Source organism: Musca autumnalis, unplaced genomic scaffold (genome assembly GCF_047663935.1).
Source record: "Musca autumnalis isolate F117 unplaced genomic scaffold, ASM4766393v1 scaffold_1, whole genome shotgun sequence".
NCBI classification, from domain to species: domain Eukaryota; kingdom Metazoa; phylum Arthropoda; class Insecta; order Diptera; family Muscidae; genus Musca; species Musca autumnalis.
Window position 1 is genome coordinate 216,327,137 of NW_027411644.1, and position 17,175 is coordinate 216,344,311.

Below are 17,175 nucleotides of genomic sequence, written 5' to 3' on the forward strand. Positions count from 1 at the left end.
TGATCTTGATCAAGATGAAGATCCTACAAATTAACTTGAGAAGCATCAGAAATAAAAAACCACAGCTTAGTCAATTCCTGAAAGAATCGGGTGTTGATATAGCATGCATATCGGAAACCTATTTGGATACTACGGATCAATGTTCTACAGTAATTTCTGGTTACCTGCATTATTCGTAGCTGCATTTTGGAGTTACCTAACCAAAAATCTGTTTATAGGCAACTATTCTCTAGATTCCGTTCAAGATATTATGTTTTAGTGCACAATCAATAGCTGCATTTTCGGCATAGCTGCGTCAAAATTTTGGAGATTTTACTTCAATCTGTAGTGGGATTCTCTAACTAATTTTTTGAGTTACCGACAAATATCGGTAAAATTAAAATGCTTATAATTTCGGTAATTAACGATATTTTTCGGTAAGTTACCGATCAATAAAAAGTAGTCGTAAAGTTCTACCGATAGTAAGAGTGTTGTCAACTTTTTTAGAACATTTCATTCATAATTTTGCGTTTTAATGTTACCGATTTTTGTCGGTAACTCGAAAAATGAGTTACAGAATTCCACTACTGGTTGTAAAATTTACATATATCTGCACAAGAAAAAAATTTAAAATTTTTTGAGAACTCAAAACAAGGATAAAGTTCAACCACTCTGATTTTGTACTGATAAGAAGTGTGTAAAACAAATACAACACAAGAAAAGATAATGAATTGTACAAAATTGTAACGTTTTCTCTCCCGAACTTGAAATGTCTCTCACTTTATTATTTCAACATTGCTTATAGCTGCACATCATATGCACGTACGTAAGTAATATTGAAGATATCGGCCTTGTTGGGCAGGTAAGCGAATTTAAGCTTCCTGCATCTTCGGGATTGCTGCACAAGAAGTCGTGCAATTTTTGATTGTGCAGGTAAGCAAAAAATACTGTATACCTAATTATGACATTTTAAGAAAAAGCTCTGTTCCTTTACGTGCAAGATTCTTCAAGTTTTACCACTTTTTACTAGAAAAGCGTTCCTTTACTTCAGACACCATACAATTCATATGGGAGCAGTTTACAACTTTTGCTACTTTTGCCGGTTTTACCATTTTCAAAAGTAAAGGAACAGACCAAAAGACAGACTTTCATATGGTGGCGGTGTAGCCATCCTAATAAAGAATAATATAAAATTCACCAGCTTTGACATTACCATTATGAATCACAATATAGAAATAATTGCTTGCTGTATAAATAGCGATTCTGGCCCTATAATTATAATATCTACATATATCCCACCGAACGTGACATTCAGCTCCGCTGACTTAATGAGTATGACATCACGCATTCCACAAAATGCTAAGATCATAATGTGTGGAGACTTCAACTGCCATCACCAAATTTGGGGATGTAGTAATACAGATATTCGTGGAGATAATATGCTTCAATTTATAGAAGATATGGATCTCTCCTTCTGAATGATGGCTCGCCTACCTATTTTGGTAGCAGCTGTCCTTCGGCGTTGGATTTATCAATCTGCAGTCCTGCCATTGCACTGGTTACAACATGGTCCGCTCTCAATGAGTCTCTCGGGTCCGACCATTGTGCCATTATTATGGAGATTAACCTATATGCTACATATTGTAAAACGAGCTACGGGATACCAAAAAACATACCTCAAGATCGATTAAACCAGGGTATCACTAATATACTTAATGATGACCAATATTCGCAATGTCCTGAGTCATCAAGATTTGAACATTTTTCCCAAAAATTCTATGACAAATTCAAAACACCGGTTGGCAAAAAAGAGAATCCGGATAATAGTTGGTGGAACTTAAAATGCAAAAAGGTCAGAGCAACTCTCATTAAAGCACTTACCCGATACAAAAAAGTACCAAACAGGGTCAACAACGAGAAATTAAAAACATGCCAAAAAGAGTATTTCTATACTCTCAGAGAAGAAAAACGAAAAGCATGGCAAGAAATGTGCGAAAGTATCAGTGCTGATATATCTCCAACAGAACTTTGGAATACAGTTAAAAAGTTTAGAGGCAGACAAGTAAACCAAATCAAACATATGCCAGAAAGGTGCGTAGATAAATTCTATGACATACTATCTGGCCCAGTCGGACCTATTAACATACCTCCGCCCGTTGGCAATATTTTAAATGATAATGACTTTACAATGGATGAATTGAACGCGGCTATTAACACCTCTAAGGACACAACCGCCGGTATTGATGGAATTCGTCACGGTCATATGAGAGAATTTAATCACGAGGTAAGAGAAAAAATTTTATCATTGTATAATTATGTATGGAGATCTGGAGATATTCCGTCATCTTGGATGAAATACAAGGTATGCCCTATTCATAAAAAAGGCAAACCACCTGATGACCCTCATTCATACCGTTCAATTGCCATAATCTCATGCTGGCGTAAAATATTCGAGAGAATGATTTTCCGCCGAATTGACCACCAGCTAGAGTCATCTGATAAATTGCACAACGCGCAATCGGGATTCCGAAAGAACAGATCAACTAGAGACAACGTTACCAGTATATGGTCGGCGGCGCAGTTAGCAAAAAGGGAAGGTAAATTTCTCTTGGCAACATTTCTCGACATCAAAGGAGCTTTTGATAATGTAAACATTGACATACTGATAGAAAAATATAAAGAACTCGGTATAAGTGATCATACCTCTTCGATCGTTCACCGCCTTTTCCAATACAAAGAACTTGTAATACTTCTCGAAGATCTTTTACCGGAACGCCTCAGGCTTCTGTCTTGAGCCCACTGAGCTTTAACGTATATATCAATGATATATTCAAAGACCTTGATGTAGAAATCTTAGGATATGCTGATGACCTCGTTATATTCTGCTCTGAAGCAGACCTTAGTGTGGCCAAAAGAAAGATGCAGAATGCACTTAACTGCTTAGTTAAAAAATTGGACGACATTCAATTGGAACTCTCCCCACAGAAATCGAAAGGGATGCTCTTCAATCCATCCACTCGTCGTTCCATCCAAACATTCCCTGATTTACATATTTACGGCCAACATTTGGATTTTGTAAGCACATTTAATTTTTTGGGTTTCATACTGGACTCAAAGTTAAGTCTAGTACCACATATTGATTATATACATAAGACAACCTTTCAATTTATGAATATAATCCGGGCCCTGTGTGGGGTTTCCTGGGGAGGCAACCCACAACAACTTATCCGTCTATACATTGGCGTAGTAAGACCTAAACTAGAATATATGGGACATTTACTGCTTGATGCCCCGCTCAACGAAATGCTTAAAATTCAGCGGATACAGTTTCGAGCGCTGAGAACTGCCCTTGGAGCGATGATCTCAACGCATACACAGTCTTTAGAAGTGGAAGCCAATGTAATGCCATTGCCGGAAAAATTTAAACTGCCGGCCAACAACTATATAAACAGTATGATCACCGACCGTAGAAACCCTGCAAACAAATTTATTCGGGAATATAATGAGAAATTTCAAGCTAGACCTTCATTTTTCCAGCTGTACCATGATAAAAGAACACAAAATAATCTCATCAGACTTCACCGACCTGTTCAATAAACTATCCTGCTGGTTCCAAATGTAACATTCCTCAACGTTAGCAAAAATCACACAACAGCAGCGGACGTTGTACATCAGTTCAATGTCACTGTGGAAGCAGAATTTAACAATTACACAAAAGTATTTACAGACGGTTCTAAAACTGCCGAGAAAACTAGCTGCGCTCTTTGGTTGCCATCGCTGGACATTGAAGCATCCTTCTCATTGGACCAAGCAAGTTCTATATTTACTGCTGAAGCACATGCTATCGTGGAAGCCCTACTACTAATCAAAACATGTGAAACTGGCAACTACCTTATCATCTCTGACAGCAAATCAGTCCTTCAGGCCATTCAATCTCAAAACAATAAAAACACCCATCCTTCTATTTGTCAAATAAAAAATGAGGTGTATCACATGTCTAGAGAGGCCTTCACAGTACACTTTCTCTGGGTGACAAGCCATTGCGGCATTGAGGGAAATGAGTATGTGGACTCCATTGCCTCCGCCCATATCCCCGAAGATTCCTATCCGGAACTGTATCCAGCAGATCTAAAACAGAAAGACAGATCTTTAGCCCTTACATCATGGCAAGATAAATGGAACGCCAGCGTATTTGGCAGAAGATTTTACTCTTTCTCGCCAAAAGTCAACTGTCAACCTTGGTTCCGGAATGTTAAAATGCCCCGGAGTGTCGCAACAACAACCACAAGACTCAGATTTGGGCATAACCAGATGAAGCATCATCTCCACAAAATTAACATCACCAGCTCTGACAGATGTGATTGTGGTGACGTCCAAACTATGGATCACATCACATTCAATTGCCCGAATATCAACATTAACACAAGACATTTCCTTTTGCAAAAACTACAAAATCTTGGCATACACCAACCATCAATCGACCTCATATTAAAAACGAACAACATCAAGGCTTACTTCGCCTTATGGAAGTACTACAAAGATGCGGATATCCAAATTTAAAAATTTAAAAACAAATCTAACGAACCAAACTACAATTATACCCGTGAAAAACCCAAAAAATTTACAATATTCCCATGAAATATATTTATACCCGTGAAAGTGGCAACATAGACTTAGTGTCTCATGTCACTTTAAATTCCACACCAAATATGGTGGAATTGACATATGGAAACATATGTCTGAAGAAGAAGAAGAAAACAAAATACAGTCAAACTCCTCTATAACCCATGATTACACATGCAAGTAAGGCCGCCATCAGACCATCTGCTTTTTCACATGTATGTAGTCACTTTGGGTATACTAATATACAGAACAGCTGATCCCATACATGTGAAAAAGCAGATGGTCTGATGGAGGCCTAACTTGCAGACAGTTGTGTATACATACCCAGCAAACCAAATGTCGGATGTCCGACATATCGAAACAATTTCGGAAGCAAAATCGTTCAGATTTCGTATCGATTTCTATACGATTTTTCGTAGGTGAATTTGTTCAGTAGTGGGATTCTGTAACTCATTTTTGCTGTTATCGATAATTGTCGGTAAAATTAAAATGCTTATAATTTCGATAATTAACGAAATTTTTCGGTAAGTTAACGATGAAAAAAAAGTAGTCGCTAGCCTCTACCGACACAAACAGCGATGCCAACTTTTCTTTAAGTTTTTAGTCATAATTTTGCGATTTAATTTTACCGATTTTTGTCGGTAACAGCAAAACTGAGTTACAGAATCCCACTACAGATTTCGTTCCGATTTCGGAGAAAATGTCGGAAGTAAATTTCCCTTCGAATTTGCTAATGTTTTTCTTCCGATTTCGTTACGAATTCGGATCGATATGTCGGAAAAAATTTCCCTTCGCACAACAACCACCTTTTGTATATATCTAACAAGCAACATTTTATGGGTACTTTACACGATATGTTTTTTACATATGAGTTGTCACTTCTCCCATACAAAATGTATATGCAAAGTGACAACTCATATGTAAAAAACATATAGTGTAAAGTACCCATTAGTTTGTTGTCGAAAAACAAATTAAACAAAAGTAATCAAATTCAATCCTAGTGTTTAGGGGCGGGGTGTAGTTTTAGTCGATGTTAGTTTTAGTGTTCTCAATTTTTACCCTTTTTTATTCCTTTTATTTAATGAAAGATTTTATAGTTTTATTTTTTGTATGAAAAGTTTTTTATTTATTGTATTTATTTCAAGTTATCGATTTTAGTTCAATGTGTAATTTGTTTTATTTAAATTTCATTTGATTTAATTTATTTTACGTTGGTTTTGTTTCTAATTCTTGTTTTCTTAAAGTCTTGTTCCAATTATGTTTCACTTGTTTATGAGGTCTCTTCTTTCTGTTACTGCTTTCGTTCTTGTTGCTTCTGTGGTCAATGATGTGTTGATCGTTTCGATGTTTGGCAGGTAACTAAATCTTCACTGCAGTGAAGATTACATTCCAAGTTATGTATTTGAGGAATATTAACAACAACATCTAACACTGCTTGTCGTGCGCTATTTCGTTCGTCACTAGCAGAGTAGTTTATGTTGTTGTTGTTTATTCAGATAAATAAGGAACGACGAAGAGAAACACCAATAACAACAATTGGAAGGTCCGTTAGTTATGTGGATCATAACTAGGAGAATTTTAATGTTTGTTGTTATTGGCTTATTATAAAGAGAGTTGTGAAGCAATGAAATAGAAAATAAATAGGTCAATGAACATATGCTTATGACATTGAATATTCTTTTTGGAGAAAAAGTCATATTATGCATATGGGTCATTCCATTGCATTTGAATTATGCCAAAAGGATCACAAATAATTATGACTTACAATATTATTGTAAAGTCAATTGGTTTAATGTCTTCGTACATTAAACATACCGGCCCCTCGGTGATGGATACCGGTGTTTCTGAATGCATTCCTATGGACAACATCTAAAAGTCAATAGCAACTATAGTAATGCATTTTGGATTTGAATATTTGGCGTTTAAAATACCCTTCTAGGTAGATTTTGTAGTGATGTCTTTGGGTTTGGTTTTGATGTCGCCATCCAATACAAAAACATTCTTGAAGTTGGAATTGTTCGACAGGGTTGATGTAGATTTGGCTGACGGTCTTCAATTAAAGATGAATCACTTTTCAGAGTAGTTTTGATTAGGCATAAATCCAATTTTGAAGTTGTCGGCTACTTCCATTCTGTAAAGGACAAAAATCAGTAAATAGCGTTTTGAAATAAATTTGAAACTACATGGAATGGTGATAAGAATTTTTCCTAAAGGTCTATTTTTAACGCCTTGGGGTATTTTTGGATGTCGTCGTTATTTTAGTTGCCAGGGCCAGGTTGCAATTAGATTGTCTGGATTGTTAGTGATGGTTAAATTGTTAATGTTGCTAAAGACGATGAGGTTATTTGTGGTTGGCGTAATTTTCTTTTTGTTATGGACGTATTTTGGAATCATTTGAATTTCATTTCTTCGGTGGCAGATGTTAATTTGTATGTGAATACTGGATTGCCTGTCCACGTAAGATTTTCTTTTTTGTTGGTGAGGACTTTCATGGCTAGAGCGAAGTAGGTTGTATAATCCGAGGTCCTTCTGAAAGTCATAATTTACCTTTCTCAAATCTGTAAAGAGCGTAAATAGTAAATTAGTTTTCCATTTAAATTTGTATAAGTATCGTATGATAATTATGTGATTACAAAGATTTTTATTCATGACCAAATTGTCAAGTCGCTTGAGTGCTGATTTAGGTCGAGATTTCCAAAATGATTTTGTATGATTTTTGTTTTTCGCATTCGTAGCAAATTTATTAAATTGATGCGTTTTGTGAGGTCTGTATATATGTACTTGTTTTTGCAGATAGGTTGTTGTTAACGATATTGTTTTTACATTTTGTGGAGTAATACTCGGATTGAGATGTTGAATTTTCAAGTCTTTGAGTTTGGAGAAATTCACATTGAGCTTTGTTGAAATTTTATCTTCATTTAAGATGGCTTGTGTTGATTTATGTAGTTGTCTGTGGCGAGGAGAATATTGTAGTTTCAAATTGTATATTAAGTCTTCATATGGAACTTGCAATTTGTTTTGAATTGAGGGATTTTCAGTATCCCGCTTTTGGCTTTTAAGATGAAGATCTTCTACTGAAAGAATGTGTTTGAGGTGATTACTGATACCGATAACAACGTTTGAACAAGACAAATTAAACGGAAAAGTCTTTGTAGGAACAAATGCGATTAGCTTGATGTCAGGGTTCAATGACCAGCGAAGTGTGAACGCAAAAACCTTTTTTGATGCTTCGAATACTGCTGTATGTACGCCTGAGTTGTGTGTTAGGTGGTTTCTCGTCGGAATTTTTGGTATCTGTTGCAGTTCAACATAACTAAAGATTGATCCGAAGTAATTGATTGCTATAAGATACGGTCGACTAGGCTGGAGTTGTTTGGGTTTCTGATGATGATCGAAGTCAAAGTTTGAGCAAAGCAATTTAAACATTATGGTCTTTCTAAAATGAGCGCAGACATTTAATTTGAGGTCAGGATTCAATCGCGAGCAATGTATGAAAACACAAGCTTGGGTTGATGTTTCCAACACTGCTGGATTTAGGCCCGTGATAGGTTTCAGATTTCTCATTGGAAGTGTAAGTCGCTGTTCCGGGTCATTAGAAATATAGATCGATCCGGAATTGAAAATTGCTCGGATGCCGTATTTTTGACTGGTGGACTTAACTTGCGCCAGAGAATCGAATAACAAAGTCTCTTCCGATTTTGTTTGAGGTCTATCCTCATCGTAAAGAGTTAGATGCTTGGAATTACTTGACGTGGTGTCATTTTTATCGCCTTCCGACTTGGTTTGAGGTCTATCCTCATCGTGAAGGGCTTGCAAAGCTGAATGATTTGTTTGATTAATCAAATGTGCAGATACCAAAGTTTCTTTCGGTATTTTTGTTACGTTATAAGGTATTGATGTCAAAGTCTCTTTTGACATTAGTTGATGTTTATGTCGAAAAGTGTTACATCTTAAATGCTTAGTTTTACTAGGGGTGGTTGTTAACAAGAAATCTTCGGATAATCTTTGATGTTTATGGTGAGACGTTTTTGATAATGATTGCTTTGGTTTTATTTGATTTGTGGACTGTATTTTTGTTCCTTTTTCAGTTCTTTGGGGTTCTTTGAAAAAAGTACCACCGTTTGAAGAAGCATACATGATATCAATTTTTGTATTTATGTACGCATAACAATTTTTGTAAATTGTAAAAGCTGAATTGAAGACATGTCGTATCCATTTGATATCAATCGGATTTTCACCTCTTGGAGCTTCATAATCTCGACAATTTTCATAACAATTTCTAAGATTTGACCAAGTAGAATCTAAAATTGCTCGTAGTATTTGTAACATGTACAACGTGTCTCCAGATGTATTTCTGACTTGATGCTCTTCAAAGTCAATTAGATCATTGTAAGTATTGGTAAATTTTCTTAAAAGATCCATTTGGGGATATAAAATAATCGAAAAACGTCATGAAAAATCAAAGTGGTTGTTAATCCACAAAATGGTGAAAGCTCAGCGTAGTAAAAGGTGAACGACGACAATGTCAATGTATAGCGTTTAGGAGAAAATGTATTCAAAGGTCGAAAATAAGTCCCCAGAAAATATAAAAAGATATGCTGTTGTAGCTCTTAATCTTTTAAGGAATCTGTGAATCGTCCCCTGCGATTTTCTGGCTTTTTCAGAAAATAAATGATAGATTTGTGCTATGTATGTATGTATATGTTGTACTTACAGGTCCTCCATTTTTACTTGCTTTACAGTTTATATGTGTGTTATGCAGAAGTCCAAATGTTGCAATGTCGATGTCTCTCCTTAAGTTCCAGGTTTGATTTTGCGTTAAGTAATTTTTTTGTGGGACTTCCTCTTAGGGCCATTCTTTGCATAGGTCACGGCTTCTTCATTTTAGTAACATTTTTGTTTTTGCTCCAAGGTCTAGGTCTAAATTTCACCTTGAAATATTTACTTGTATGTTCTGTTCTCACTGGTTCTTTTACAGTTTGCTTGCACTTATCAAAAAACACGATTCGGCTCGTGGGGACCAAATGTCAAGTTTGAATTCAGGGTTTAACCGCGAGCGAATTGTGAAAAGGCATGCTTGTGTTGACGTTTCCATCATTGCTGGGTTAAGACCTGAGACGTGCACCAGGTTACGTTTGGTTGGAAGTCGAAGTCTATTTTTTAACTTCTCAGAAATAAAGGTCGATTGCGAGCCGGAATCGATGATTGCGCGGGCTTCGAATCTCTCTCCCTTTGATTCAACTTCCACTAAGGCTGTGAAAAGCAAGGTCTCTTCTGATTTCGACTGAGGTCGATTCTCATCGCGAAGAGCAAGTGAAGTTAGATGATTGGTTTTTGTACAAGGTGTGGACTGTATGGTTGTTGTTAGGGCTTGAGTACTTGTGGTAGGTCGTACGTCAAGCTGTGATTCAAAGGAGGTCGTTGATTCACCTCCTTTATGCAAAAGAGTGTGATGTCGAAGATTGCAATGTTTGCAATTGAATTTACTTTTGCACTCGCTAACCCCATGGTCAGTTAGGAGGCAATTGTAACATGTCTTTGTCGTTTTGACGACATGAATCCGATCGTTTACGGTTTTTGCCAGAAATTTGGGACAATTCCTCATTAAGTGGCATTCTTTACAGTACTGACATTTAAGATTCATAGATTTTTGTGGTCTATTGGAAGCTGATGTTAAATTTGTCTTTGAATTGTATTCAACATTCGTTTGAAATGAGTTGACTCTTTCCTTTTGAGGTCGGGGATTTCCTTTATTAACTTGAGCTGGTTTTGAGGTCGAAAGTTGAATGTTTCCAACAGATTCTAAAGTTTTGAATCGTTGTGTTAGGAAGTTATCGAATTTTTTCCATGTTGGGATTGTTGAACTGTCGCTTAACGTATTTTCAAAATCCTGTAAATAGCTTCGAGGTAACTTTTGTGAACATAGATAAATGAGAATTGGATCCCATGTTACAATGTCAATGTCCAAAGTCTTTAAGGTTTCTAAACAACCATTTACTGACCTTTGCAGTGACTTTAACGATGAGCTTGAATCAACAGTTACCGTAGGTAAACTGAACAAAGTCTTCAACTGCTCATTCACTTGCATGCGCTTATTCTCATACCGGTCGGTTAGGCTTTTCCACGCTAAGTCAAAGCCGTCATGTGTGAGTGGGATATGCGCTATAATGTCCCTAGCTTCCCCACTGGTCTTTTGTTTAAGATGATATAACTTTTCAACCTTGCTAATTCCGGAATTTTCCACATAAATAGCCGAAAAAAGGTCTCTAAAGGTCGGCCACGTCTTGTAGCTACCATAAAAAACATCGGTATCGCAAGGGGGAAGCTTTATTGAACGACGTACGGAATTGTCCTGTACAGTCGTTTCATGTGGTTCTGTTGACTTATTGGTAAGGGTATCTATTTCTGCATTTATTATGCCTAACGTGGATTTGTATACTGAAATAGCCGTTCTATAATGTGCTCTAAGTTTTGTAAGGTCAACAGGTGCTTCTCCTTCCTTGACATCATAATCCCGACAGTCTTCGTAACATCGTTTTACTTGTGTCCAAATGTGATCCAGATGAACTCGAAGCGCTTGCAAACAATGTACATTATCTTCTGCCGCACCGCCAACCTGCGATTCGTTGAAATCGATCAGGTCGTTATAAGCGTTAGTGAACTTTTTTGTGATGTCCATATTTTCACAATGTCCAAAGAACTAACTCGAGATTTTCCCAAAAAAAACTATTTAAATTGAGTTATTATATTGTTCAGTGGCAACTTTCACCAGATAAATGCAATGTCCTCAACGACTCGTATTTAAACTTCAAGAAAATCGTTCAAAAATTTCCAAAAAATCCAAATGATAAAGTGGTAGAGTTATAAACAGCCCAAAGTGTTGTACAACGTTAGTGCTTTTACAAAAAAAAAACTTTCCAAAAGAATCAGCAATGTACGAGTGAAATCCAAGAATATTAAAGTTTGTTGTGAATGTCGGTAAACTTGAGCATCCGACATTAATAATTTCCAAAATTTGTATTATGTTGTTAAATATGACCAAAATCTTATTAATCGACCAAAATCCCAAAGTTATCTAGGTAATTCGACGTCACAAAATGGTTGAAAATGTCAATTTTGATTCTGTGTGTTGCAGAATATTTTAAAATACATATTAAATATATTACAAAAAGGTCCAAAGACAATAACCAAGTCGACGAAAAAACGACCAAAACGTGATTTATGCCAAAATGAAAAAAGGGTATGTGGTTTTCAAAAGATCTTTATGACAAATAGCACGAATCCCAGTATGAGAATTCAAAAGCAACGTAAAGTTGGGCAAAAATGTCGTATTCCGCAAAGTGATAAAAAGTTTCGTAAATTAATATCAAAATGCCAATTAATTTTTGTTCTGGTATGTTCAGCTGCAGATGAGTTCAATAAATATGCATTTATTTTTCTTGTTTTGATGTGTTTAACTTTCCCCAAAAAATGTTCAAATTTAATCCGAGATGGCAACCCTATGTCCTCTCAGAGATGTAATGTCATATGTTAAAGTCTCTCTCTCTTAGTACAAAATAAAAAATAGGTGAGTTTGTACTTACTGCTTCTCTTATGTACTTGCTTGTAAATTTTATTGAGGTCGTTTTACTCCAATTTTGTTAAAATTTCTGCAATCTGGAAAGAGAAGAAGACACACATTTGTTGGCGATGTTCAACGTTATATACATTGAACATTTGTATGTACAAAGGTCCGTTAGAAATAGCGGGGAATTTTTTTCTATTTCTTGTGATCGACAAGTAACACAATTTGACAAACAAAATTTTGGCACCGTTCAAGAACAAATTAGGTCGATTTTGAAGGTCAAATATTATGAACATGAAACGATTTTTGCACTATGTCACTATGAACTTCTTTTATACTTAATGTCACTGGCTCGTTATTTATTTTTTGTTTTTTTTTTTTTTGTTTTTGTTAACAGTGTAATTTTTCACTTTTCACACGATTCGGCTCGTGGGGACCAAATGTTTATTTACAAGGGGGTGGGGTTTTGTGTAAATTTTAGTTTATATTTGTCTTATTAAATATTTGTTATTTTATTTGTCCACTTTAGTTACCACTTGTTTTATGCCTCTTTGATTAAAAGATGTCATTTGATTTTGGTTTTACAAATTTTATTTAAACACAAAGTTCACAATAGTTTAATTCAGTTTTGTTTTACTTTGAAAGATAAAAAATTTAATTTCAATTCACATCAATTGTTTTTGTTTAGTTATGTTTAATTTACTTATTTAAATATCAAGATTTGTTTTTCGACAATGATTGTAAGTTTTTTCCTTGCGTTTGACTTCCACTTGTTTTCTTTTTGTTTTCTCGATTTGAAAGACAATTTTGATCTTTTTGATAGCTAGTTCGCGAAACAACTAAAACTTCTTCTCTATCCCTTTTGTGTGTAAGGGCATAATAAGAGATTGAGTAAAAAAATGTCAACAACAACATAAAGGTCTATGTACACATACATAGGTATGTCTGTATGTTCACTGAAGTAAATAGAGCGAAAAGAAACAAGTGGAAGTTGGAGTAGGAATTGAGTAAAAGTAAATAGAGAATTTCAAGTTCAAGGTTAATGCAGAAATGTAGTAAATAGAGAAATTCAAATTCAAGGCCAAGGTCAATAATACAGATCAGCTGTAGTCCGCTTTACTGCATTTTGACTTAACTTACAAATATATGCAAATTATGATTAAATGAAAGAAATGAAAATTATTGTTCAATTAAAATTTCATAAAATAAAAATATGTTGTTCAATCGTATATTGAACACCTAGCGAAGAAGATGATACAAATTCTACACAAAAACACAAAATAAAATGGTAATACTAAATCCGAGATTTTTATGAATGTAAAAAGGGAATTTGTTGGGATAATTTCATAGAAATGTTGTCCTTGGCATAAACTGCTAGATGGAATATTGATTGAATTTATGTAGGCGTATTTTTTGTTATACAGTCTTACAGTCTGTTATACAGTCTAATTTTTAAATGGTCTTCGCAGTGTCCCACAACAAATCTTTGCTGTCGTTTTTGTTTTGTTGAACGCTTATAGCGTCTTTAGTCTCTATTTTAAATATAAGTTGTGAAATGTGAATGTTAGTAGTACGAGTGGAAGCTAATTACTGATCCATTGCTTCCTGGCCAGACGATTCTTCTTCGGGCTTAGATGAAGGTGCAGTGGGTAAATCTTCGGTAGCCATATCAGTTGTAGGGGCTTCCTCCATTACCACTTCATCAACCGCTGGGGCCTCCTCATCTATGGCGGCATCTTCCATCGGTTGATCGTTTAGGGCAAGTGTAGGTGTTGTTACAGGATCTGTTTCTTTTACATCCGCTTGTAGCTTCACTTCGGCTTCTGGCACTACTTCTGTTAAACACACACAATCAATATACAATATCAATATACTTAACATGCTACTATGACATGCTATCTCTTACTTACCGAATCATATGGTTTTTTATGGCGAATTCCTAGTTTTTTGACGTTTTAGATTCAATCAGCTGGGCTGAGGCATCTACCTTTCTAATTGTACCATGTTTTTGAGAGAGGACCTTTATAATTGGGCCATGACAGCAGCGCAGCATTTCCGTTACGGCATAGCCATTCATTCGTTTTTTGTTTTGATTTTTCTTTATGACAGACAAAATATAAAATTTAAAAATTTATCATCAAAATAAGATAATCCGTTAATCCAATGATTTTAAAAAATTATGGTCACTCCATAATAAATTAGTGTCTATAGATTTTGTAAGATTTATCACGGCATCCGATCTTGCTTTAACGTACATCAAATTTTTTAGAGTTGGAGTTTTTGGTATACGTACCCTAATATTTGCAAAAAACTTTTCAATGTGTGAATGTGTTGTTAAATTCTTTAAAGGAACATTTCCATAATTTTCGAGTATATACAAAAAGTTTTTTAGAGATCTAACAATCATTTGACGTGTTACTTCATGAGAAAAACGTACATCATAAATAAGAAAGAGTAATGCATCTTTTAAAATGTTTTGTTTTTCATCAAAATGGACATTGTTGTTATTATGAAATAATTTTATCATTGGTATGAAGCCGTTCAGAAGCTTTTTGGTAGCTTCGAATTCTGATCTACTATCTCCTCTTCGACGTTTCAAAGCATTTACGATGTTTTCATTAAATACTTTATTTAAGTACTCAAAAACATTTTTCTCATATGCATAACCACCTTCTACATTGTTATTGAATTTTTTGTCAAGACGTACATGTCTTTTTACAAAGTTCATATTGGCATAAGTACCACCAACTTTTACTTCCTTTCTATTAAATTTTTGAATAAGCTTGTGCAACCAATGAATTGGATCAATTACATATAGGTCTTTGTAGCCAGGCACAACTTCAACAAACCTTGAATATCGGTGTGACATCCTTAACAAATGAAGGTGTGTACTACATCCGTCACATAAGTTCAGAAACACTTTAATTCCAATATCTTCTGCTTCTTTGCGGACTTTTATCAGCAAATTGCGAACGTATTCAGCTGTACAATGTTTTGGTGATAGTTGGAATCCCATTAAAATATATTTATTGCAATCATATATGTTCGTTAATAGAAATGCATATGATTTGCGTTTGCGATTATTATGAAATATATTTATTTCATCAAATTGCAAGGCATATAGTCTTTCGTGCAATGATTTTTGGGAGAAATAATCTTGAAGAATCCGCTTAGTTTCTTGGTCAAAAAGCAAAGGACATTTTGGACACAAGTTTTCAATTATCCTTGCTATAGGTATGTGCCAATTGTATTTATCTAATTTAATATCATAAGAAGCAGCACTACCTAGCACATCTTCCATTTGCTCCTCGATCGACCTTGGCATACGTCGTGCACTGGTAATGGCAACCTCGCCGCGATCTTCAGGATTCATGGCCATTGGGGAATTATTGTCAATATTTGGCAAATTGTCCACCAGCCTATTATTAGTATCATTATTTATTGCACTACTATTAGCAATGTCCATTGCGCCATCATTGTCATCATTTGAGAAAAGTATTGTGGGAGTAGTATTAGAGACAGATCCCCTAAGCAGCAGTAATGATTGAGCCAATTCTTCTTCAATTTGGGATATATTTTCAATTTCATCATTACTGTTGGTCAATGTGGGATCTTCATTTACTACACTACTACTATTATGTACAGCGCCAGAGCTATAAGTATTATTTAAGAAATTGGCTGTTGCGCAATATGTGTGATCATGACGTACATCGGTCACAGCGCCGGCGCTATATGCATTATTTAATAAATTGGCCGTTGTGCAATAAGTGTGATCATGACGTACTATATTACTACTACAACTAGGTACATCGGCCACAGCACCAGCGCTATATGCATTACTTAATAAATTTGCCAATTGATCTACTACTACACTATTACTACTACCAGGTAAATTTGGAGTTGCGTGACTGAGTAGTCGCCTGGTGCCAGTATTAGTACGGTATATATACTTTTTTTGAAAATGCTTTGAACATATATACATATCTTCAAAAAAATACATACCGTATTGATTTTCTAAAGCTGTCTTCCAGTTAGTTGCTCTGAAAAAATACACGTTTCTCATAGGATGCTTACTGTTACACAACAAGACTTACGGGTTGGCATCTGAAAAGAAAAACAAAAAAAAGTTAGATAAAAGTCATGGCAGAATAAGAAGGTAATCTCAATTGAAAAACCCGTCCTTGAGCTGCCAAATACAACCATGCATTCGAAACGAAATGAAAGTTGTTTTTGTTATTGTATGCAATGACAACAACAATTGTTTATTTACATTTTATTTAGTGTGAATGTATATAATTTTTATTGGAAGAAATAAATTCCAATTAAGTGATGATGCGACAATCTTTGGCACAATTTCGGAAGAATTCGCATTAAGTTTTTTTCGCGCTTGTTTTTGTTAATGTAATTCAGGGCTGCAGAATACAATAATTATGGGAAAATTGTCAAGAAAGATGGTAAGCGTCCAAAAAGAAATCCTGTGAAAAATCCCTAAAATAACAGTGTTTTTCTGTATCACGCTCCTCAGGATACACTCGAAAAGCAATGAACAAATGGAGGAAAAGAAACTTTTGCTTACAAGCCGTCAACGAATACACCGATTGGTGTTTCGGCAACCAATAACAAGCATAATTCGCATAATGATGACAGCAACAAGCCGGTAAGTAAATGGGTTGGAGTGATGATGAATTGCTTAAATTCATATGTGTTCCTTGCTGCAGATCATCAAACATCTACGGAATCTTGGCAAACACGGGAAAGGTCTTCGGAAGCGATATAAATCAAAAAAATGGTTGCCTCTACTACGAATTTCCGCCCCTGGAGGTTAATGTATCTGCCAATTTAATCATGAGCTTGAAGATCTGGGCTAGAATCCAACAGGTGTACAAACCCCAAAGATGTGGTTCCACCTTGAAGCTTCCTCATTCCAAGATTGCTAATACCGATTTGTATCCCAATTTTAAATCCGAAGAAATCCGCAGGTACTTCGTGACCCACGCAAGAAGATCTTT

At 35.4% G+C, this 17,175-nt stretch overlaps 2 long non-coding RNA genes across 2 annotated transcripts; both read right to left on the reverse strand.

The window, feature by feature from the left end:
• Window positions 1–5,731: 5,731 nt before the first annotated feature.
• On the reverse strand, window positions 5,732–13,361 carry LOC141389104 (uncharacterized). Its single transcript, XR_012408987.1, has 3 exons — window positions 12,700–13,361; window positions 12,186–12,258; window positions 5,732–7,160 (listed from the first exon to the last, which is right to left on the reverse strand). It is a non-coding gene; the product is annotated as an uncharacterized lncRNA (long non-coding RNA).
• A 724-nt stretch (window positions 13,362–14,085) lies between these two features.
• LOC141389105 (uncharacterized) lies at window positions 14,086–16,572 on the reverse strand. The gene is made up of 2 exons (XR_012408988.1): window positions 16,169–16,572; window positions 14,086–14,264 (listed from the first exon to the last, which is right to left on the reverse strand). It is a non-coding gene; the product is annotated as an uncharacterized lncRNA (long non-coding RNA).
• Between the last annotated feature and the right edge of the window lie 603 nt (window positions 16,573–17,175).